Raw genomic sequence first — 25,884 nt, forward strand, 5'->3', positions numbered from 1 at the left:
GAAGCACACCAACAATACCAATTGGAAGGGGATGCCTGCTTCACCCCAAACTAAAATATGTTTTTCCTACACATACACTTCAATTGCCTACAATTTTCATAGCATTAATAAGTTTACAAAAATATTCTCATATGCCGGTGAGCTAGTCAGGGCCATCTTTAATATTGATTGGACCCTGGGCAAAACTTTTCTTGGGGGCCCCCCACCCCCCATGCAATTCCACCCTCCACCTGCTCTGAAACATACAATAATTAACAGCTAGACCCAAAATCCGTTTACTGAATCAGATCAGGCAGCTATTGCGATTGGTTGCCAGAGGTTACAGTGCATCATTACCACACACTGACTGGTTGCTAGAGGTTACATCACACATTACGGCTCATTGATTAGTTGCTAAAGGTTACAGCACATGTGTCAGAAACCATGAAACAGACTGAGACAGAAGTACAATCAAATCACACTTGTTTATTAATAAAAATATAAAGGTAAATAGAAAAAAGCGTAGTCAAGCATAGCCAGAGTCCTGTAGCCAGATCGGGTAGTCAGCCAGTCCAAAGTTCATTAACCAGATCGGGTAATCAGCCAGGCCGGAAGTCAGAGATCCAAGGAGAGCAACCACAAGCAGGATAAGAAGCCAGGAGGGATGTCAGCAAGCCAGTCTTGAAACAAACAGCAGGAGATGGTTCCTGGGCAGGAAGTCTTTAAATAGGCAGGTCAGACGAGCATCATCAGGAACAGCTGGTAACTGTGGAAAGAGAAGAGAGCTGGCAATTAGCCGACAGCTGAGCGGCCAGCCCAGAGGAGGAAGGGCTAAGCCAGCCCTGACAACATGATTTCTGCTTGTTGATTGGTTGCTAGAGATTACTGTGGATATGACCTCAGGGGGGCATGATATACATATCAATGCCGCCGGCCACCCCTATTTACATATGAATGCCGGTAATTTACATGTAAACACAGGGTCTACAGGTGAGTCATCTTTACACAACAATAGGGCAGAGCTGGGCAGCATTAGTAGCATCACTTCACATTGAGATATTGGGACATAGCACAGGACTAAAACCTCAATGGTCGAGGGAATTTAAACTAGGGTAGTTGTCAAGTATGAGGCAGCTGCTTTGGGCCCCACAACAATGGCAGGGCCCAGGGCGGCTGCCCCTTTTGTCCTGCCTTACAAATGGCCCTAGAGCTAGTGAAGTCTTCTGTCTTTGGTTAGGCCCCTTTCACACTACCACGACTTGAAAGTCACGCGATTTCAGGGAATGTCTGTGTAAAGTTGAGGTCTATGGACCAAAGCAGTACAGGGACTACTTTGAAGTCACGCAGATATGAATAGTATTCATTTGAAATCATGGACTACGACTTTTCATGTGACTTTGCAGTCCCAAGTCGCAGGACAAGTCACAAAAGTGTGAAAGGGGCCTGAATAGTCATTCACAGATCTCAATTGTTCCTCATGTGAACAAAATCCCTCTGGCCCACTTTCCTCCTCAGTTGTATCTCTTTTTGGTCTGATGTATAAATCTCTATTAAAAAAATAATAATCCATCAGAGTGATTTATGGCATCTAACCTCTTATCACATTTGTTATTTTGAAATGTTATTGGTAAAGGAAAGCACTTATGGGTTTAACCAACAAATATTGGTAATGAAAGTGGTTGTAAACCTCAGACATGAAATATGAACAAAGCATAACCCTCTATAGTGTGTATTTGTCTTGACAAAGGGCAATTTCTCTGCTTGGTCGTAGATGAACCACCAAAACAAACAGCTCCAAGCTCTGCAGAGTGCAACTGCAGCTCACTGACCCCTACTTTCTGGAAGTTCAGAGAAGCTGTATAAATTCAGCACTTTGAATGGCTGTAGGGAAAAACAGACTGCGGATAAACAGGTACAACTTATGTAGGAGGATTTGTTTCCTCTCTCTATCACCTGAGGTCAGTTACTTCACTGGGTACATGTAAGGGTTTACAAGCACTTTAATTCTTTACGGTATGGGTGACTTGGCACGTGACAGAGGCGTCTCCTTTGCTTAAATAATATGTGCTGAAAGGTGTTGCTTTTCCAGACAGTTGAAGGGTGTTGTGAGTACTAGCTTCAAGAATAGAGCTCACAAGGAGGCAGACATCCGATGCTTCTTGCCCCCTTTTAATTTCTCCGCAGAGCAAACTCAGCAAAGAAAGTTCACCCTTGTAGGAGTTACCAGAACATAAAACTGGAACATTCGGGTTCTTTCAAGCAGGCTTTCCCAATAGGCCTGTCGGGCAGTTTTTCAGGTGGATCTGATTGGAAGGTCCATGTAGTTCTATGGGCAGGAGGCAGATCTAAACAGACATGTGTCCTTTTAAATCAACCTACCTCCAAGTCCACCCAGCTTGTGTGTGAGGTGCATTGGTGCAGTCCAGGTGCAATTAGTAGAACTTGTGTTGTAGTAAAGGCAGAATAATTCACAACAAACCCGGTGGGAGAAGGCCCAACCGAGAACACTCACTGATGCAAATAGTGTGTCAGTTCGGCTGGTACCTGCTCTGCTACAATGTCTGCTTGGAGGGGCAGAATGCGGCCTGGCCATCTTGTGCCCAAACTGGAAGATGTCCAAAGAGATTGTGAGCCCTAAGCTTTCCCTTCTCATCTGGAACCTTTTCCCTGCTGCTAATACTGTTCATGACAGATGGGTAACCTGTCCCAAACACTACCCACATGCGAATGTGCTCCAAACCGAGAAAAAAGGGTCCAAAAAGGCTCTGCCACACCCAAAATGGCAGCCAGAGTCACATGGGCAGCCATCATTCAATAGGATCACTCCCCCCCAGTGACTTAGGAAACCATGTTCCTCATGACTTCCTCTCTCTGCATTGGCACTGCAGTTGATGGATTGGAGGCAGCCTCATGTAGAAAGACACAAGTCCATTTACAATCGGGAGTCCATAGATCGAACACAGGTCCACAAACGTCTGCAGTCAAATTACAGGAAGAAAAAACTGAATGGCATAGATGTCACAAAAGGGACATCCATTCCGTTCTGCTCTGAATCAGCAGAGGATCTTTTCATGGATCCCCTGCTGAATGGATCTGAGCACACCCATGGGTCCTCTAGATACAGCAACATCATGTGCTAAAGCCGCATACAAATTGACTGATTTAGCTCTGGATAGGATGCTACAGAAGTGTAGGCTCTATTACCTGTATAAGCGGTTACATCTGAACAGCAGCAATGCTGACCATTGATTGGTACAGAATACTAATCTGACAGCCATTGTTGACAGTCACTGCTGGTGGTACACAGTGTGTGCAGGCAGCATTTAGAACCACCAGCAAGAATCTACTGGCCATGTGAATGTAGGCAAAGTCTTGTAGCGTGCTAGCTGTTTGCTAATCTACACTATATTACCAAAAGTATTGGGTCTTTACACGCACATGAACTTTAATGGCATCCCAGTCTTAGTTTGTAGGGCTCAATATTGAGTTGGCTCACCCTTTGCAGCTATAACAGCTTCAACTGTTCTGGGAAGGCTGTCCACAAGGTCTAGGAATGTGTCTATGGGAATGTTTGACCATTCTTCCAGAAGCACATTTGTGAGGTCAGACACTGATGGGAATGAGAAGGCCTGGCTCGCAGTCTCCGCTCTAATTCATACCAAAAGTATTCTATCGGGTTGAGGTCAGGACTCTTTGGGATGGGGAAACTTGACTGGCCTGCACACTCGCTCATCCATGTAAAGGGCCATTCCCAAACTGTTCCCACAAAGTTGGTAGAATGAAATTGTCAGAAATGTCTTGGTATGCTGACACCTTAGTTCCTGTGAAAAGGGGCCACCAAATGATTCGGATCAGTGCACAAAGCACAATCCATAAAGCCTGGAATTAGCATGTTTGGGGTGGAGTAACTTGACTGGCCTGGCCTCAACCCAATAGAATACCTTTGGTATGAATTAGAGCGGAGACTGCGAGCCAGGCGTTCTCTTTCACATCAGTGCCTGACCTCACAAATGCGCTTCTGGAAGAATGGTCAAACATTCCCATAGACACATTCCTAGACCTTGTGGACAGCCTTCCCAGAACAGTTGAAGCTGTTATAGCTGCAAAGGGTGAGCAAACTCCATATTGAGCCCTACAAACTAAGACTGGGATGCCATTAAAGTTTATCCTGTGTGTGATCAAATACCACCAAAAGAAAGCTCTATTTATGGGGAAAAAAAAGGACGTCAATTTTGTTTTGGTGTAACGTCGCACTCACCGTGCAATTGTCATTTAAAGGGATGCAATGCCGAATCGCAAAAAGTGCTCTGGTCAGGAAGGGGGTAAAATCTTCCGGGGTTGAAGTGGTTAATACGTACCTTCATGTGATGCCAAGATGAGTCAGTATTGCATTGGAATTCAGTGAATATGCAGTAGATATTGCGAAATCTGGCATACCCTTGGGCATGACCTTGTGATAGTGACATGCTGGTAATGAGCCATCAAGGATATTTCTAATGATCCTGATGACTCTTTGTGCTTTCAGAGCTGAACTCAAAGCAGGGCTCCACCCTAAAGTGGAGCTTCCGCTCATTGGAACCCTCCCCCCCTCCGGCGCCACAATTGGCACCTTTCAGGGGGGAGGGAGGTGCAGATACCTGTACAGTACAGGTATTTGCACCCAGTTCTGGTATAGATATCCGCAGAATCTGCGGATATTTACGCCACTTCCTGCGGGTCCCCCGCTGTCCGCTGGGAAACACACGGATCCCAGAGACAGCGGGGACCATCCTTATTGCGCAGCGCGACTCGCGCATGCGCAGTAGGGAACCGGGAAGTGAAGCCGCAAGGCTCCACTTCCTGATTCCCATACCCAAGATGGCGGCGGCAGCACCCGAGAGACGATCGAGAGATCGGCTTCGGGTGCCGACATTACGGGCACGCTGGGCGGGTAAGTGTCCTTATTTTAAAAGTCAGCAGCTGCAGTATTTGTAGCTGCTGACTTTGTCACTGAACTGTATTTGTAGCTGCGGAACTCCCGATTCAAGTTGTATTCCTGAAACTACACAAGTCCCTCCAGGAACAACACATTCAACTTTCCCATTCACTTTACTGTTTCTTTTCATCCTTCGTTAGCACCAAATAGGTTTTCCATCCATTACACAGGGGTTTGGGATCAGCAAATCTGCCGGGGTTTAGTCTGCAGACAGTTGTGGGAATCGTCCTCAGAGTCGGCCAATAGAAGTCTATAGCCTGGTACACACCATGAGATTATCCGACAAATAATCGTTTCTGTTTTTTATGCTAATCTCATATGGAAAATGAAGAGGGTCCTAAACTTCCACACAACAGAATACAACCTCGGGAGATGTAATGTGCTGAATTGTTCTGTAATGTATTCTTTCTCTTCCGAGCATGCGCAGTCTTGCTCTTACGTCTTTTTTCGGAGGAAAGCAGTACGGATTAAACGAATATCAGACGTTATGTTCACTTCCGATAAACATTGTCTAGCGCACCTTCAGGTTTTGTTGTCTGAAAAGTCGGAATCGGCTGTCATAAGCACTATGTTAACGATCAGATAATCGGCCGATTGTTCGCCCTCCAACATTTTTCTTCCGATCTTCTAATGCCGCGTACACACGACCGGACTTTCCAGCAGACCAGGTCCCACGGAATCAGTTTGTCGGACAATCCGATCGTGTGTGGGCTAATCTGATCGTTTTTCATTTAAAAATCTGACGGACCTCGAAATAGAACGTTTCAAATCTGTCCGATGGACTCAATTCCTATCGGAAAACCGTTCGCCTGTGTGCTGGCCGATGGACCAAATACGACGCAAGGGAAGCTATTGGCTACTGAACTTCCTTTTCTAGTCCCGTCTTACGTCATCACATTCAAAATGAACGGACTTTTGAACGGACTTAGTCCATTTGTGTGTGGCCACGTCCGCTCGTTCGGAAGTCCGCCGGAACTCCTCTGAAAGTCCATCGGGAAGACCGTCGGACCTGGTCTGCCGGAAAGTCCAGCCATGTGTACGCGCCATTATTATGTGTATGGGCCTTATAGATGGCAAATCCTATTATTACAATTCTGCCCACTTGTAGGAGCAGAAAGCCAATGTCATACAAAAGACATGGGGAGCTGGGAATGGCATGGAGGGCATGCCAAAACAAAACAAAAATGAAAATAAACAAACGTTTATTCATTGATAAACGATCTGGAGGATGGGATATACGGCCCAATCTCAGTATTCGCAGACAATACAAAGTTCAGCAGAGGAATAACATCTACGTAGGATGTGGAAAGCTTGTAAGACGACCTAAACAAATGAATGGGGTGGGCGACTACATGGCAAATGAGGTTTAATGAGGAAGTAAACCCTCTCTAAAAATAAAAACACCCTGCAGGACAAAGGCATAATGAGCTAGTATGCATAGCATACTATCTCATTATGAATTACTTACCTGAGATCGAAGCCCCCAAAGCAACCCTCGTCCACGTTCTCCATCACCGCCATGAAACCCGGCGTGACTTCCGGGTATCGCTGCTCCGGCACTGTGACTGGCCGGAGCAGCGATGGCGTCACTCCGGCGCATGGGCGTGGGAGCCGCCACTAACGGCACGCTCAGTGCGCCTGCGCCATAGACCTCAGTGCCCGTTTTTGGGGAAATATCTCCTTAACCGTGTAGGTTAAGGAGATATTTCTTACACCTACAGGTAAGCCGTTATCTAGGCTTACCTGTAGGTTAAAGTGGTCTGTAAGAGTTTACAACCACTTTAACTGCTTCCGCCCCGGAAGATTTACCCCCTTCCTGACCAAAGCACTTTTTGCGATTCGGCACTGTGTCGCTTTAACTGACAATTGCGCGGTCGTGCGGCATTGCTCCCAAACAAAATTGACGTCCTTTTTTTCCCCACAAATAGAGCTTTCTGTTGGTCGTATTTGATCACCTCTGCGGTTTTTATTTTGTGAGCTATAAACAAAAAAAGAGCGACAATTTTGAAAAAAAAACATTTTTTTACATTTTGCTATAATAAATATCCCCCAAAAATATATAAAAAAAGCAATTTTTTCCCTCAGTTTAGGCCGATACGTATTCTTCTACATATTTTTGGTAAAAAAAGAATCGATAAACGTTTATTGATTGGTTTGCGCAAAAGTTATAGCATTTACAAAATGGGGGATAGTTTTATGCCATTTTTCTTAATAATTTTTTTTTTTACTAGTAATGGCGGCGATCAGCGTTTTTTATTGTGACTGCGACATTATGGCAGACACATCGGACATTTTTGGGACCATTGTCATTTAAATGATACAGGCAGTGAAGGGGTTAACCACTAGGGGGCAGGGTAAGGTTTAAATTTGTCCTGGGGCATGTTTCTAACTGTGGGGGGAGGGGCGTGGCTACGTGTGACACATCACTGATCTCTGCTCCCGATGACAGGGAGCTATGATTAGTGACACTGTCACAAGGCAGAACAGGGAGATGCTTGTTTACATTAGCATCTCCTCGTTCTTCCTCCCCGTGAGACGACTGCGGTTATCCCCGCGGTGATTGAGTCTGCGGGACCCGCGACCCGACTCACGGAGGTCCCAGCCGGCGGCGCGCACAAGATGGCATGGCGACAAATTTAAAGGGACGTACAGGTACACACATTTGCCCAGCCATGCCATTCTGCCAACGTACATCGCCGTGCGCCGGTCGAGAACCGGTTAATGTTGAATTATGTAAAATGATGCATTTGGGTGCCAAAAATATGAATGCAATTTTCTCGCTAGGGGGAGAAGCTCTGGGGGAATCTAGGATGGAAAAGGACCTGGGGGTCCTAGTAGATGATAGGCTGAGCAATGGCATGCAATGCCAGGCTGCTGCAAGCAAAGCCAACAGAATATTGGCATTAAAAAGGGGATCAACTCCAGAGATAAAATGATAATTCTCCCGCTCTACAAGACTCTGGTCCGGCCGCACCTGGAGTATACTGTCCAGTTCTGGGCACCAGTCCTCAGGAAGGATGTACTGGAAATGGAGCGAGTACAAAGAAGGGCAGCAAAGCTAATTAAGGGACTGGAGGCTCTCATCTATGGGGAAAGACTGCGAGCACTGAACTTATTCTCTCTGGAGAAGACGCTTGAGAGGGGATATGATATTAATGTACAAATACCGTACTGGTGACCCCACAATAGGGATAAAACTTCTCAGTGAAAAGAAATGTAAAAAGACTTTCACTAAAATTAGAAGAGAAGCAGTTTAACCTTAAACTGTGTAGAGGGTTCTTTACTGTCAGAGCGGTGAGGATGTGGAATTCTCCTCCACAAGCGGTGTTATCAGCAGGGACCATCAATAAGATATTCATCTTATAGTTTTTTTAAATTAAAGACCAAAACATACAGAGATATACAATGTAATACTGACATATAATCTCACACACAAGTTGCACTGGATAGACGTGTGTCTTTTTTCAACCTCAACCTTCTATGTAACTATATAATATTAGAAAAAAAAAAAAGTTTCTCTCTGCAGAATTTTTAGCTTTACCTAAAAGCTCAACACACTGACAATATGGCTACTGTGAGGCACTTTCTATAGAAATGAGTCGGGTTATCCTGTACCCTCAGAGGACCGGGGTGAAGGCTTTGCTCTTCATTATAGGTTGTTCCTTAATTCTGGTGGCAAAGCAGCCTAAGGGTCCTTTCACACGGCCAATCCATTTTCTCCATTCGTTCGTCACGTTTTTGTCTTTGGTAGAAAATCTGATGAAAAGCGGACGCAGACCTTCGTTTTTACATCCGTTGTATAAATCTGTTTTCTAACAAATTTCACATTTTTGGAACGATTAGAATTTGAATCGATCAAAAAAATTGATCGATTGATCTAAATACTATTTAGACCAGGGCTTGACAAATTTGCTTAGAATCTAGGAGCCAGCTGAAAAAGTTAGGAGCCAGTTATTTAAATCCTCTGCCCAGCGCTGCATGTCTGGGGCATCGGACAATAAGAATTGCTCATGCCTGATGCCAAGAGAAAAAGACAATATTTAAAAATGAGAAAAAAATCAACTTTTGTTTTGTTATAAGATTTTGCAAATAAGTTTTTTTTCTCCTTCAATGATGTGCTTTGATAGGCTGCACTAATGGGCACAGATGGGGCAGCATTGAGGTTGGAACTGATGGGCACTGACAAGTGGCACTGATGGGCACCAATAGGCAGCACTGAGGTGCCATTAATGGGAACTGGCAGGTGGCACTGATGGGCAGCATTGGCAGGCAGCACTAACTGGCATTGGCAGGTGGCACTGGATGGCACTGGCACTAACTGGCATTGGCAGGTGGCACTGGCAGATGGCACTAACTGGCTTTGGCAGGTGGCACTGATTGGCACTGGCAGGTAGCACTGATTGGCACTGGCAAGTGGCACTAACTGGCAGATGGCATTGGCAGGTGGCACTGGATTGCACTGGTGGGTGACACAGATTGGCAAGTGGCACTGGATTGCACTGGCAGGTGGCACTGGCAGGTTTCACAGCCGATCATGTAACTGTGAAACTGAATGCTCCCTGCAGTATTGCACTGTGTGAAACTGTATAGAGAGAGAGGAGCTCACAAATTCAGCGTGATGTCAGAGGTGGGCGGGATCCGGCAGCTATCCAGCCAATGATTGGGCTGCTTAAAGAGGAGGGCCGGTTAAAAAAAAAATTAAAGTCAGCAGCTGCAAACACTGCATCTGCTGACTTAACCACTTTCAGACCGGACCATTTTGCTGGTCAATGACCAGAGGTCTTTTTACAATTTGGCACTGCGCTGCTTTAACTGGTAATTGCGCGGTCATGCAATGTTGTACCCAAACAAAATTTGCGTCCTTTTTTTCCCACAAATAGAGCTTTCTTTTAAAGGTATTTGTCTGACTCTGCGATTTTTATTTTTTGCGATATAAACGTAAAAAGACCGCAAATTTTGAAAAAAAATGATATTTTCTACTTTTTGTTATTAGAAAAATCCAATAAACTCAATTTTAGTCATACATTTAGGCCAAAATGTATTCAGCCACATGTCTTTGGTAAAAAAAAAAGTAAATAACTATATTTATTGGTTTGCGCAAAAGTTGTCACATCTACAAACTAAGGTACGTTTTCTGGAATTTACACAGCTTTTAGTTTATGACTGCCTATCTCATTTCTTGAGGTGCTAAAATGGCAGGGCAGTACAAAACCCCCCCAAATGACCCCATTTTGGAAAGTAGACACCCTAAGGAAATTGATAAGAGGCATGTTGAGCCCATTGAATATTTAATTTTTTTGCCTCAAGCGATTGAATAATGACACAAAGTTGTCACTAAATGATATATTGCTCACACATGCCATGGTTATATGTGGAATTGTACCCCAAAATACACTCTGCTGCTTCTCCTGAGTACGGGGATACCACATGTGGTCGACTTTTTGGAAGCCTAGCCGCGTACGGGGCCCCGAAAACCAAGCACCGCCTTCAGGATTTCTAAGGGCATACATTTGTAATTTCACTCCTCACTACCTATCACAGTTTTGAAGGCCATAAAATGCCAAGATGGCAAAAAACACAGACACATGACCCCATTTTAGAAAGTAGACACCCCAAGCTATTTGCTGAGAGGCATGTTGAGTCCATGGAATATTTTATATTTTGCCACAAGTTGCGGGAATATTACAAACTTTTTTTTTTTTTCACAAAGTTGTCACTAAATGATATATTGCTCACACATGCTATGGGCATATGTGAAATGACACCCCAAAATAAATTCTGCTGCTTCTCCTGAGTACGGGGATACCACATATGTGGGACTTTTTGGGAGCCTAGCCGCGTACGGGGCCCCGACAACCAAGCACCGCCTTCAGGATTTCTAAGGGTGTACGTTTTTTAATTCACTCCTCACTACCTATCGCAGTTTTGAAGGCCATAAAATGCCAAGATGGCACAAACCCCCCCCCCCCAATGACCCCATTTTGGAAAGTAGACACCCCTAAATTTAGGGGTACACTAGTGAGACTCACAGGTAAAAAAGCACCTAGGCTGTCAGCAACTGTATCAAAACGCTACAAAAAAAACTGTTAGCGATCGCAGGGATCAGGCCTGACTCTGCGAACGCTGCAGTTATGTGTGTTGTGTTTTGTAAGTGACAGTGATCGATCGATACTGCACTTGGGTGGGCTGGGCTGGGCTTGGCGGAGGGGCTAAACGCAGGTGCTAGCAGGTATCTGGGCTGATCCCGCTAACAATGCGTTTTGGGAAACCTAAACTGCTGGCGACGCTAATATAGATCTGATCAGATACTATATTACTAAGGGAGGTGTATGCTTTGCGCGTGGGTGTTAGCGGTACTGGCACTAACCTGACGCTGCCTGGGGTGACGCAGACCCTATCTGACCCTCAAACTTATATCACCCGCCGGGTGATCAGGGGGTTAAACCTTTATTAGGTAATAAATGGCGGGTGCCCTGAAACTATAAAAAAATAACTAACCAACCAGTGTCACCTGTAAGAGTTATATGGTGATCACTGGTGAAAGGGTTAACTGGGGGGCAATCAGGGGGCTTTATGCGGTAGTATATGGGGGTCCCTGGCGCTATAAAAAGCTGCGGCGAACCTAAATACCTACCTGCCTAACTAGCGTCACCTGTGACACTAATACAGCGATCAGAAAAACGATCGCTTATTAGGCTGGGTTCACACTGGAGCGATGCGGGAACGCCACGAATCCGTGGCGGGTTCCCGCATCACACTGCCCTATGCGAACTGCTGGGAGTGTCAATGAAATGTTAATGACACCCCCAGATCAGTTCGCATATCGCAGTGCAATCTGCAAACTCGGACAGGAATCGGATCGCATGGTGTGAACACCCATGCGATCCGATTCTGCTGCGGACCAAAAAAAGGGTCCCGTGCGAGTTTGCGGCGGGTGCGATGCAAATTCAGCCATACTATCTGTATGGCTGAACTCGCATCGCACAGAGATCGGATGTGATTTGCACTGCAGTGCGGTGCGAATCACATCCGTTCTCATAAACCGCTGCAATGTGAACCCAGCCTTAGTGACACTGGCAACGGGGGGTGATCACGGGGTTAAACCTTTATTGGGGGGGTTAGGGGGGTACCCTAGAACTAAAGGGGGCTAACCCTAACTGCCCTAACAGTTATTACAGTCACAAATGACACCAATGCAATAAAAAAAAAATGCAATTGGTGTCACTGTGACTGGGGGTGCAGGGGTGATTGGGGGGGTGATCGGGGGGGGGGGGGTGAGAGTGTGCCTGGCATGTTCTAGTGTGTAGTGTAGTGTTGGTGCAACTCACCGATCCTCTCTCCTCGGTGCCGGAACGAAAAATACCGACACGGAGGAGAGATTACATCACTTCCTCTGCCTGTGTTTACATTACAGGAGAGGAAGTGATGTCATGCTGCACTTCCATTCGTCAGGAGCGATCGCGAGGGGGTGGCCATGAATGAATGGCAGCCCCCTCATCCCGGATCGCTCCTGAACGGATTCCGACCGCCGCTGGCACCGGTCGTGCGGCGGTCGGCAACTGGTTAATAAGCCGACTTACCTTCCTTTGTTTTTCAGGGTGGCCCTCCACTTTAAGAAAGGGGAGGGGCCACATACACATATTGGTCCGCCCAGATCCCATCCCATTGGCTGGTGTTGGAAAGCTGGGTCCCGCCCACCCCGACATTCAGCCTCCATTGTGACAGCTCCTCTCTACACACAGTTCCACACACTGCGGCGCTGCTCTGCCAACAGTGTGTGGAGAAGGGAGGAGGATGTCAGAGGCTGCTGAGCCGCTCTCTTCCTGCTCCATCCCGACTACCAGACACAGAGCAACAGAGGCTCCTGTCAGTGACAAAAACCCAGGCGCCAGGGCACAATTTCTAGTCGCAACGGCGACCTGGCGCCTGGGATTTGTCGAGCCCTGATTTAAAGAATAGCTGGCTACTAAGGAGCGGGCTGACAAGCCGGCCGCCACGTCCTTATCAACTGATGAGTCATCGGCTGTCATCAGCAGGGTCTGGTATGGAGATTAAGTGGAACCCCACGCCAGAATGAAAAAAAAATCCATACCAGACCCTTATCAGAGCATGTAGCCTGGCAGGCAAAGAAAGGGGGGGGGGGAGACAAGCGAGCATCGCCCCCTCCTGAACCATACCAGGCCACATGCCCTCAACATGGCTCTACCCCCCCCCCCCACCCCAAAGCACCTTGTTCCCATGGGGACAAGGGCCTTTTGCCCACAACCAGGGCAGTGGTTGGAGCGGTCTGCGGGCAGGTGGTTATCGGTCTATGGAAGCCTCCTTTAACAAGGGGTCCCCCGAGTCATGGGCCCTCCATATGAATGAATAAGGCCTAACTATTAACCCAAAAAGTGAATAAAGACACAACATGAGTTTTTGACAATTACTTTATTAAAAAAAAAAAAAAAAAAAATCAAAAACAATGTCCCCCAGATGTGTATCCATCATTAATCAGGATGCCCGTCCAATCCAAAAAAAATAAATAAAAAACCTTCAGTGTCATTGAAGGCTCCCCGCCAACTGCCTGCTCCACCGCCAAATAACTACGCGGTGGAGTAATGCGATGATGTCAGCGGGTGACCCAGCCCAGACTCAGATAAGCCCCCTGCCCGAAGACCCCCACAACCACTGCCCAGGGTTTTGGGGAAGAGGTCCTTGTCCCAATCAACATGTGGACAAGGTGCTTTGGGGGGGGTGCTCCATAGAATTGCCCCCACATTGAAGGCATGTGGCCTCGTATGCTTCAGGGGCCCCTAGTCATTTCCCCCACTTTCCTGACCTGCCGGGCTGTATGCAGGGTCTGATGTAGTTTGGGGGGGGGGGGGTTATGTCTTTTTACCTTTTGCCATGAAGTTCCCCTTAAAATTAACCCTTTCATGACTAAGCCTATTTTTGACATTTGGTGTTTACAAGTTCATCCATATTTTTTGCTAGAAAATTACTTGGAACCCCCAAACTATATATATATATATATATATATATATATATATATTTTTTAGCAGAGACTCTAGAGAATAAAACGGCGATTGTTGCAATATTTATGTCACATGTTATTTGCGCAGCGGTGTTTTAAATGCAACTTTTTGGGAAAAATTTACACTTTTTCATGAGTTTTAAAAAAACGAAACAGTAAAATTAGCCCAATTTTTTTTCATAATGTGAAAGATGATGTTATGCCGAGTAAATAAATACCAAACATGTCACACTTTATAATCACACGCACTCGTGGAATGACGACAAACTACGGTACCTAAAAATCTCAATAGGCGATGCTTTAAAAAAATAAATCCAGTTACCAGGTTAGAGTTACAGAGGAGGTCTAGTGCTAGAATTATTGCTCTCGCTCTCACGATCACGGCGATACCGCACATGTGTGATTTGAACACCGTTTACATATGCGGGGACGACGGTTTCTTTGCTGCACGAGCTCGCGGAGATGAGGGGCCCCTTTAAAAAAAAATGTTTTTCTTATTTTAAAATTAATAAATTGTTTTTTTTTTAAATATATTTTTGATCACTTTTATTGCTGTCACAAGTAATGTAAACATCCCTTGTGACAGTAATAGGTGGTGACAGGTACTCATTATGGAGGGATCAGGGGTCTAAAAGACCCCCCACCCCTCCTTTACACTTCAAAGTATTCAGTATTTTTCGGCGACTATGAATACTGTATATAATTTTAAATCCGGCGCAATTGGCAGCAGAGTAAACGGGAAGTGACGTTATGACGTCACTTCCGTGTTTACAATGAGACTGGAATAAAGCCGCTTACGGCGTCATTCCAGTCCCTCCCCAGCCGCTGGAAGTGGCGGATTGTGCATCGGTGCTCCTGATTGAGCGGGAGCACCAGTAAGAGCGGCTCCCAAAATCGGTAGCGGGATGATGCCTGCAGGTGCGGGCATCATCCCGGTATAACCCCCGGAAGCCGAGTACACATATCTGCGTACGCTCGGCGGCAAGGGGTTAATATCAGACCCCAATATTAGGGGGACCCCCACGCTGTTTAAAAAAAAAAAAAAACACACAATTTGTGACCAGAGATCACCTTATATCAGATTGCACAACATTCCCTTTACATCAGGGTCTGAATACTTCCAACTTGCATTTAAAACGAGAACTCTAATGTGTGTGTGTGTGGGGGGGACGACTCTTGTCAGAGATGGTCAGAGGCTGTGCGGACATGATACAAGGGATGGTCAGAGGCTGTGCGGACATGATACAAGGGATGGTCAGAGGCTGTGCGGACATGATACAAGAGATGGTCAGAGGCTGTGCGGACATGATACAAGAGATGGTCAGAGGCTGTGCGGACATGATACAAGGGATGGTCAGAGGCTGTGCGGACATGATACAAGGGATGGTCAGAGGCTGTGCGGACATGATACAAGGGATGGTCAGAGGCTGTGCGGACATGATACAAGGGATGGTCAGAGGCTGTGCGGACATGATACAAGGGATGGTCAGAGGCTGTGCGGACATGATACAAGGGATGGTCAGAGGCTGTGCGGACATGATACAAGGGATGGTCAGAGACTGTGCGGACATGATACAAGGGATGGTCAGAGGCTGTGCGGACATGATACAAGGGATGGTCAGAGGCTGTGCGGACATGATACAAGGGATGGTCAGAGGCTGTGCGGACATGATACAAGGGATGGTCAGAGGCTGTGCGGACATGATACAAGGGATGGTCAGAGGCTGTGCGGACATGACAACTCCTGCCATGCACAACAATGCCGGCTTTGGGAGAAGGGTAGGACGGCATTAGAGCTCGACATTGGCTACAGTTGATGAGATGTTCTCAGTGTGGGGGAGGGGGGTTCAGCTGGAGCCTCCATGGCTTTACCCCAGTGTGTGCCAACCTCCTCACCCTGCACACCTGGGGATACCCAGAGCCGTCTTTAATACTGACTGGACAAACATTTTCCTGGCTCCCCCACTCCTAGCAATGTCGCTCTCCACCCCAACATCCAAAAAATCAAACACACACATAGACTTATACAAAAAAACTTTAATAATGTAAACAAAGATCTGGTTCACACTCACTGATTGGTTGCTATAGGTTACTGTACAATATTACCACTCAACGATTGGTTGCTAGAGATTACTGCAAATCATTACCTCTCACTGGGTGGCAGGGCAGTATTGTGGTGTGTGATGCAACTGTTGGGGTGCACTTGGCTGGATGACAGGATGACAGCATGGGGGTGAGAGGAGATGATATCTCCCCTATAATGGTAGGATGCCAGAGGTGGGGTAGAGAGGGATGATGTGATTGCTGATGACAATGGGTGGGGTGGTAGGAAGCTGGCAGTGGGGTATAGGGGGAATGGAGAGGATGATGATGGGGTAGGGTGGTTGGATGCTAGTGGTGGGGAACAGGGGGGAGGATGGGGATGTTGATGACAGGGGTCAGGGTGGTAGGATATCAGAGGTGGGGTATGGGGATGATGATAGCAGGCGGGGTGGTAGGAACCTGGCAGTGAAGTACAGGGGGATGAAGATGCCTGGGGTGGGGTATGAAGATGACAGAGGGCACACAGTAGGTCACATCAGGTGGTATACAGCAGGGCATGGGGCACATTACATGCCACGGGGTAAGCAGTAGGGAAAATAGCAGGGCACAAACCAAAACACAGGGCACACAGCAGAGCACTGGGATCCTCTAGACACAGCGTCTCTCAGGGCAGCCGTGGGGGAGAAGGCACAAGGGGACACCGTGGGTGGAGGACACCGGGATACGGGGGCACACTGTGGGTGGAGAGGATACAGCAGGACACGGGGGGTCACTGTGGGGGGGACAGGAGGACAATTTGGTTGGTGGGGGGTGGACGACGGAGGGGGACACCGTGGGCGGGCGAGTGGAGAGGACGAGATAGGGGGAGGGGCACCGTGGGCGGGCGGGTGGAGAGGACAACAAAGAGGGGGGGCACCGTGGGCGGGCGACAAAGGGGGGGGGGCACCGTGGACGGGCGAGTGGAGAGGACGACAAAGGGGGGGCACCGTGGGCGGGCGAGTGGAAAGGATGACACCATGGGCGAGCGAGCGGGGGACGACACAGGGGGACACCGTGGGCGAGCGAAGGACGACACAGGGGGACACCGTGGGCGAGCAAGTGGAGGATACAGCAGGACACAGGGGGTGACTGTGGGGGGTGGAGGACACTGTGGGACAATTTGGGTGGGTGGAGGATACAGGGGCACACCATTGGGGGGGGGTGGACACTGTGTGTAAGGACACAGGAAGACACAGGGGGACGTGGAGGACGACACTGTGGGACAATTTAGGTGGGTGGAGGATACAGGGGGGCAATTGGGTGGGTGAGTGAAGGATACAGGAGGACACCGTGGGGGTTGGAGGACGCAGGGGGACACCATGGGTGAGTGGAGAGCAGGACGTGGGGGGACACCGTAGGGGGGTGGAGGATACTGTAGGACAATTTGGGTGGGTGGAGGGCACTGTGGGGGGGGGGGGGGGGGTGTGGAGGACACTGTGGGGTGGGTGGAGGATAGAGGGGGACACAGTTGGCGAGTGGGTGGAGAGGACGACAAAATGGGACACCGTGGGGGGGATAGAGAATACAGCAGGACACAGGGGGGTCACTGTGGGGGGTGTAAGATACTGTGGGACAATTTGGGTGGGTGGAGGATACAGGGGGGCAATTGGGTGGGTGAGTGAAGGATACAGGAGGACACCGTGGGGGTTGGAGGACGCAGGGGGACACCATGGGTGAGTGGAGAGCAGGACGTGGGGGGACACCGTAGGGGGGTGGAGGATACTGTAGGACAATTTGGGTGGGTGGAGGGCACTATGGGGGGGGGGGGTGTGGAGGACACAGGGGGACACTGTGGGGTGGGTGGAGGATAGACAAAATGGGACACCGTGGGGGGGATAGAGAATACAGCAGGACACAGGGGGGTCACTGTGGGGGGTGGAAGATACTGTGGGACAATTTGGGTGGGTGGAGGATACAGGGGGGCAACATGGGGGGGGGGGGGTGGTGGACACTGTGTGTGAGGACACAGGAGGACTCGGTGGGTGGAAGATAGAGGGGGACATTGTGGGGGGGATAGAGAATACAGCAGGACACAGGGGGCCACTGAGGGGGAGGGGGGGGTGGAGGACACTGTGGGACAATTTGGGTGGTTGGAGGATACAGGGGGGCAATTGGGTGGGTGAGCGGAGAGCAGGACGTGGGGGGACACCATGGGGGGGGGGGAGAGTGGAGAATACTGTAGGACAATTTAAGTGGAGGACACTGGGGGGGGGGGGAGGACACAGGGGGACACTGTGGAGGGGGGGCAACCTGTAGACTATCACATACATCTGGACTGTCTGCTATGGGCTCCTGGAGAGCGGATTGAACAGATCTCCGCACACATTATCCGACCTCCCAGCTCTGCACATGACAGGAAATGAGAGCAGAGGCCGGCAGAGGGGGAGGAGCTGAGGGAGGGGAGTGCTCGGAGTCAGACAGTCTCATACCTTCATGTAAATAAGTTGTGGCCATAAACACATCTATGCGAAAGGTCCCCCCTATGTCCCGCGCGCGCTCTCTCTCTCTCTCTCTCTCTCTCTCTCTCTCTCTCTCTCTCTCTCTCTCTCTCTCTCTCTCTCTCTCTCTCTCTCTCAACCAATGGCTCGCGCTGCCTCTGATTGGCGGAGGGCTGTGACGCAGCCGCATTATCAGGCAACCGAAGGCTGAGCGGGCGCCATTATCTTCCTTGGCAACCAGAAAGGAGGTGTGTCTTCAGAGAGCTCCGGTGACAGATCAGGACAGCGCCCTATAGCGGCATCCTCTGACACTACGCCCTCCGCTCCTCCATCGGAGATATAGTAAGTAATTTCTGTCCATGTAATCTTTGCCGGTGCTCAGGGGGGACATCCAATACAGATGTGGGGGGCCAAGAACATTGTCCTGTCCGGGTGATCACCTGCAGAGCATCGCACAGGACTGCCGTCACTGATCAGGGAACTCTGTAGGGGTTTCTATCCGTGAAATCTGCAGAGTATTGCACTGAAAACGTCCCATATGGGCCGCTATGAGTGATCAGAGAACTCTGCAGAGCATCGCACATGATTGATCCTAGGGAGCTGGTATGAGGGATCCCTGCAGAGTATTGCATAGTGATCAGAGAAACCTGGAGATTTTACAGGACTGGGTTATAGGTGTTGGTACCACTGATTGGAGAACCTGCAGAGTATTGCACAGGACTGATTGGGGAGGGGGGGGGGCTGGTAATGGGGAACTCTGCAGAGTATTACACAGATAACTTTCTTAAGAGGCTGGTATCCTTGATCAATAAACTTTGCAGAGTATTGCACACGACAGGCTATGTGGGGCTGATATCAGAGATCCCTGCAGAGTATTGCACATGACAGGCTATGTGGTGCTGATATCGGTGATCAGAAGTCCCTGCAGAGTATTTCACATGACAGTCTTTGTGGGGATGATATCAGAAATCTCTGCAGAGTATTGCACAAGTCAGGCTATGTGGGGCTGATCTCAGATCTGTGCAGAGTATTGCACAAGACAGGCTATGTGGGGCTGACATCAGAGATCCCTGCAGAGTATTGCACACGACAGGCTTTGTGGGGCTGATATCAGAGATCCCTGCAGAGTATTGCACATGACAGGCTATGTGGGGCAGATATCAGAGATCTCTGCAGAGTATTGCACAGGACAGGCTATGTGGGGCTGATATCAGAGATCTCTGCAGAGTATTGCACATGTCAGGCTATGTGGTGCTGATATCGGTGATCAGAAGTCCCTGCAGAGTATTTCACATGACAGTCTTTGTGGGGATGATATCAGAAATCTCTGCAGAGTATTGCACAAGTCAGGCTATGTGGGGCTAATCTCAGATCTGTGCAGAGTATTGCACAAGACAGGCTATGTGGGGCTGACATCAGAGATCCCTGCAGAGTATTGCATAAGACAGACTATGTGGGGCTGATATCAGAGATCCCTGCAGAGTATTGCACATGTCAGGCTTTGTGGGGCTGATATCAGAGATCCCTGCAGAGTATTGCACATGACAGGCTATGTGGGGCAGATATCAGAGATCTCTGCAGAGTATTGCACAGGACAGGCTATGTGGGGCTGATATCAGAGATCTTTGCAGAGTGTTGCACATGTCAGGCTATGTGGGGCTGATATCAGAGATCCCTGCAGAGTTTTGCACAAGTCAGGGTATGTGAGTCTGATATCAACGATCAGAGATCCCTGCAGAGTATTGCACATGACAGGCTATGTGGGGCTGATATCAGAGATCCCTGCAGAGTATTGCACAGGACAGGCTATGTGGGGTTGATATCAGAGATCGCTGCAGAGTATTGCACATGTCAGGCTATGTGGGGCTGATATCAGAGATCCCTGCAGAGTTTTGCACAAGTCAGGGTATGTGAGTCTGATATCAACGATCAGAGATCCCTGCAGAGTATTGCACATGACAGGCTATGTGGGGCTGATATCGGAGATCCCTGCAGAGTATTGCACAAGTCAGGCTATGCAGGGCTGATATCAGAGACCCCTGCAGAGTATTGCACAAGTCAGGCTATGTGGGGCTGATATCAGAGATCCCTGCAGAGTTTTGCACAAGTCAGGGTATGTGAGTCTGATATCAACGATCAGAGATCCCTGCAGAGTATTGCACATGACAGGCTATGTGGGGCTGATATCGGAGATCCCTGCAGAGTATTGCACAAGACAGGCTATGTGGGGCTGATATCAGTGATCAGAGATCTCTGCAGAGTATTTCACAAGACAGGTTATGTGGGGCTGATATCGGTGACCAGAGATCTCTGCAGAGTATTGCACAAGACAGGCTATGTGGGGCTGATATCAGAGATCTCTGCAGAGTATTGCACATGACAGGCTATGCGGGGCTGATATCAGAGATCCCTGTAGAGTATTGCACAAGACAGGCTATGATTAGAGATCCCTGCAGAGTATTGCACAAGACAGGCTATGTGGGGCTGATATCAGTGATCAAAGATCCCTGCAGAGCATTGCATAAGACAGGCTATGTGGGGCTGATAGCAGAGATTTCTGCAGAGTATTGCACAAGACAGGCTATGTGGGGCTGATATTGGTGATTAGAGATCTCTGCAGAGTATTGCACATGACAGGCTATGTGGGGCTGATATTGGTGATTAGAGATCTCTGCAGAGTATTGCACAAGACAGGCTATGTGGGGCTATCAGTGATTAGAGATCCCTGCAGAATATTGCACAAGACAGGTTATGTGGGGCTGATATCAGAGATCTCTGCAGAGTATTGCACAAGACAGGCTATGTGAGTCTGATATCAACGATCAGAGATCTCTGCAGATTATTGCACAAGACAGGCTATGTGGGGCTGATATCAGTGATCAGAGATATCTGCAGAGTATTGCACAGGACAGGCTACGTGGGGCTGATATCAGAGATCCCTGCAGAGTATTGCACAAGTCAGGCTATGCGGGGCTGATATCAGAGATCCCTGCAGAGTATTGCACAAGACAGGCTATGTGGGGCTGATATCAGTGATCAGATATCTCTGCAGAGTATTGCACAAGACAGGCTATGTGGGTATGATAGCAGTGATTAGAGATCCCTGCAGAGTATTGCACATGACAGGCTATGTGTGGCTGATATCAGAGATCCCTGCAGAGTATTGCACAAGTCAGGCTATGTGGGGCTGATATCAGAGATCCCTGCAGAGTATTGCACATGTCAGGCTATGTGGGGCTGATATCAGTGGTCAGAAATCTGTGCAGAGTATTGCACAAGTCAAGCTATGTGGGGGTGATATCAGTGATCAGAGATTCCTGCAGAGTATTGCACAAGTCAGGCTATGTGGGGCTGATATCAGTGATCAGAAATCTGTGCAGAGTATTGCACAAGTCAGGCTATGTGGGGCTGATATCAACGATCAGAAATCTGTGCAGATTATTGCACAAGACAGGCTATGTGGGGCTGATATCAGTGATCAGAGATCTCTGCAGAGTATTTCACAAGACAGGCTATGTGGGGCTGATATCAGAGATCCCTGCAGAGTATTGCACAAGTCAGGCTATGCGGGGCTGATATCAGAGATCCCTGCAGAGTATTGCACAAGACAGGCTATGTGGGGCTGATATCAGTGATCAGAGATCCCTGCAGAGTATTGCACAAGACAGGCTATGTGGGGCTGATAACAGAGATCCCTGCAGAGTATTGCACAAGACAGGCTATGTGGGGCTGATATCAGTGATCAGAAATCTGTGCAGAGCATTGAACATGACAGTCTGTGTGGGTATGATAGCAGTGATTAGAGATACCTGCAGAGTATTGCACAGGACAGGCTATGTGGGGCTGATATCAGAGTTCTCTGCAGAGTATTGCACAAGACAGGCTATGTGGGTATGATAGCAGTGATTAGAGATCCCTGCAGAGTATTGCACAAGTCAGGCTATGCGGGGCTGATATCGGTGATCAGAGATTCCTGCAGAGTATTGCACAAGTCAGGCTATGTGGGGCTGATATCAGTGATCAGAGATTCCTGCAGAGTATTGCACAAGTCAGGCTATGTGGGGCTGATATCAGTGATCAGAGATCTCTGCAGAGTATTGCACAATTCAGGCTATGTGGGGCTGATAGCAGAGATCCCTGCAGAGTATTGCACATGCCAGGCTATGTGGGGCTGATAGTAGTGATCTCTGTAGAGTATTGCACAAGACAGGCTTTGTGGGGCTGATTTTAGTGATTAGAGATCTCTGCAGAGTATTGCACAAGACAGGCTATGTGGGGCTGATATCAGAGATCTCTGCAGAGTATTGCACAAGACAGGCTATGTGGGGCTGATATCAGTGATCAGAAATCTGTGCAGAGCATTGCACATGACAGTCTATGAGGGTATGATAGCAGTGATTAGAGATCCCTGCAGAGTATTGCACAGGACAGGCTATATGTGGCTGATATCAGAGAACCCTGCAGAGTATTGCACATGCCAGGCTATGTGGGGCTGATATCAGACATCCCTGCAGAGTATTGCACAAGACGGGCTGTGTGGGGCTGATATCAGTGATCAGAAATCTCTGCAGAGTATTGCACAAGTCAGGCTATGTGGGGCTGATAGCAGAGATCCCTGCAGAGTATTGCACATGCCAGGCTATGTGGGGCTGTTATCAGTGATTAGAGATCCCTGCAGAGTATTGCACATGAAAGGCTATGTGGGGCTGATAGAGTTCTCTGCAGAGTATTGCACAAGTCAGGCTATGCGGGGCTGATATCGGTGATCCTTGCAGGGTATTGCACAAGTCACGCTATGTGGGGCTGATAGCAGAGATCCCTGCAGAGCTTTGCACATGCCAGGCTATGTGGGGCTGATATCAGTGATCAGAGATCTCTGCAGAGTATTGCACAAGTCAGGCTATGTGGGGCTGATATCAGAGATCCCTGCAGAGTATTGCACAAGTCAGGCTATGTGGGGCTGTTATCAGAGATCCCAGCAGAGTATTGCACAAGACGGGCTATGTGAGGCTGATATCAGAGATCTCTGCAGAGTATTGCACAAGTCAGGCTATGTGGGGCTGATATCAGTGATCAGAAATCCCTGCAGAGTAGGGCTGCAACTAACGATTATTTTCATAATCGATTAATCGACCGATTATTTTTTCGATTAATCGGATAAAATCACAAAAAAAAACGTAATGTTCAATTTTTTCGTTTATTTAAAAGTAATAATGAAAAATCTGGGACACTAATGATGGGGCATTATTCCTCCCACTGACACCAATGATGGGGCATTATTCCCCCCACTGACACCAATGATGGGCCACTATTCGCCCCCACTGACACTAATGATGGGGCACTATTCCCCTCACTGACACCAATGATGGGACATTATTCCTCTCACTGACACCAATGACGAGGCGCTATTCCTCTCACTGACACCAATGATGGGACATTATTCCTCTCACTGACACCAATGACGAGGCGCTATTCCTCTCACTGACGCCAATGATGGGGCACTATCCCCCCCCCCCCACTGACACCAATGATGGGGCACTATCCCCCCCCCCACTGACACCAATGATGGGGCACTATTCCCCCCACTGACACTAATGATGGGGCACTATTCCCCCCACTGACACCAATGATGGGGTGTTATTCCTCCCGCATTGGTGTTTCGGGGGGGGGGAATAATAGAGCCACATTGGTGTTTCAGCCGGGGGGGGGATAGTGCCCCATCATTGGTGTCCCCGAGAGGCGCTGCTCCTCCCAGGGACACCAATGATGGGGCACTATCTCTCCCCCCCAGAAACACCAATGGGGCACTATTATCCCCCCCCTTGTAGAAACACCAATGTGGCTCTATTTCCCCCCCTCTCCCTCCCAGGAAAGCAAATGATGATGGGGCACTGAATGTTGTGTGTGCTTTTACTGGGTACAACTTGCCGATAGCTGCTACCCTTTTTTTCACTCTGTGTGCAGCTCGGCTCAGTGTCCTTCTCACAGATTCTCGCCCTCGCCTCTCTGTTCCCTCGAGGCAGCAGCGGGCGGGGCTGAGATCTGTGTGAATGATCATCATGTGACATCAGCGAGGAGAGGCGCGCCGCGGACATGCAGCGGCGAGTGCGTGCCTGGTCACAGAGAGCGCCGCCGAGGACACAGGAGGGATGACATAGGAGGGGAGGATTTTTTTTTTTTTCAATGAACAGACAAGCGGAAGGTGCGGACCAACTAATCAATAATGAAAATCGTTGACAACGATTTTCATTATCGATTATTATCGATTAATCGTTGCAGCCCTACTGCAGAGTATTGCACAAGACAGGCTATGTGGGGTTGATAGCAGAGATCCCTGCAGAGTATTGCACAAGACAGGTTATGTGGGTATGATATCAGTGATCAGAAATATGTGCAGAGCATTGCACAAAACAGGCTATGTGGGGATAATATCAGAGATTCCTGCAGAGTATTGCACAAGACAGGCTATGTGAAGCTGATATCAGAGATCTTTGCAGAGTATTGCACAAGCCAGGCTATGTGGGGCTGATATCAGTGATCAGAGATCCCTGCAGAGTATTGCACATGACAGGCTATGTGTGGCTGATATCAGTGATCCCTGCAGAGTATTGCACAAGACAGGCTATGTGGGGCTGATATCAGTGATTAGAGATTCCTGCAGAGTATTGCAAAAAAGAAAAGGAGTACGCATCAATCTAGTGCATTACCACTAATAGAGCTTTATTTAGTACAACACAGTAAAATATACACTCACAAACGAGTATTGATAGACGGCATAATCAATAAAGCAGAATCCACTATTCCGAACATCGACAAGCCTGGACTACAACTAGCTATATCTATGTAGACATATAATAAAAAAATGATCATGCATATAAATAGCTCGAGGGGACTTATTTAGAATAACTCCCTACAGAGAAACCAAATACCCGTTACCAATTGCATAGACCAATAGCACAGTAAGCATAGTGTTACAGAAATACAGAAAGGTAAAAGAAGGAGAAATAAGACGAAACAAAAACAGAACCAAAAACAAAACTGGTGTAACTCCCTAACCTGTCTGCACCTAAACCTAACGCAACAACTGCCTACCTATTCAAAGGAATCCCAATAGATCCCAACTAAGAGAGCCTATACTCGACAAAAGTGATACCCTAGTTCTACACAACAATACACTATCAGATATAATGGCTACACAATAAGTTATTTTAAGTGCTGAACCTCGTTGAAAGGATGGGGCCCTCATGTAGCAAATGGATCCAGTAAACAAGCCCAGTGAACATAGCCATACCCCAAGACATTCCACAGACTCACAGAGACAGCAGATCTCATACGAGATTATGCAATTTAATTTCTTTGTTCAAGCCCTTTGGGGCCATAGTCCCTAAGGAGAA

General features: G+C 48.1%; 1 long non-coding RNA gene across 1 annotated transcript; it reads right to left on the reverse strand.

The window, feature by feature from the left end:
• Window positions 1–445: 445 nt before the first annotated feature.
• On the reverse strand, window positions 446–18,615 carry LOC143942302 (uncharacterized). The gene is made up of 2 exons (XR_013264752.1): window positions 18,482–18,615; window positions 446–745 (listed from the first exon to the last, which is right to left on the reverse strand). It is a non-coding gene; the product is annotated as an uncharacterized LOC143942302 (long non-coding RNA).
• Between the last annotated feature and the right edge of the window lie 7,269 nt (window positions 18,616–25,884).

Source organism: Lithobates pipiens, unplaced genomic scaffold, assembly GCF_037356315.1.
Source record: "Lithobates pipiens isolate NorthernLeopardFrog02 unplaced genomic scaffold, aLitPip1_a1.2 Scaffold_30, whole genome shotgun sequence".
Taxonomy (NCBI): Eukaryota; Metazoa; Chordata; class Amphibia; order Anura; family Ranidae; genus Lithobates; species Lithobates pipiens.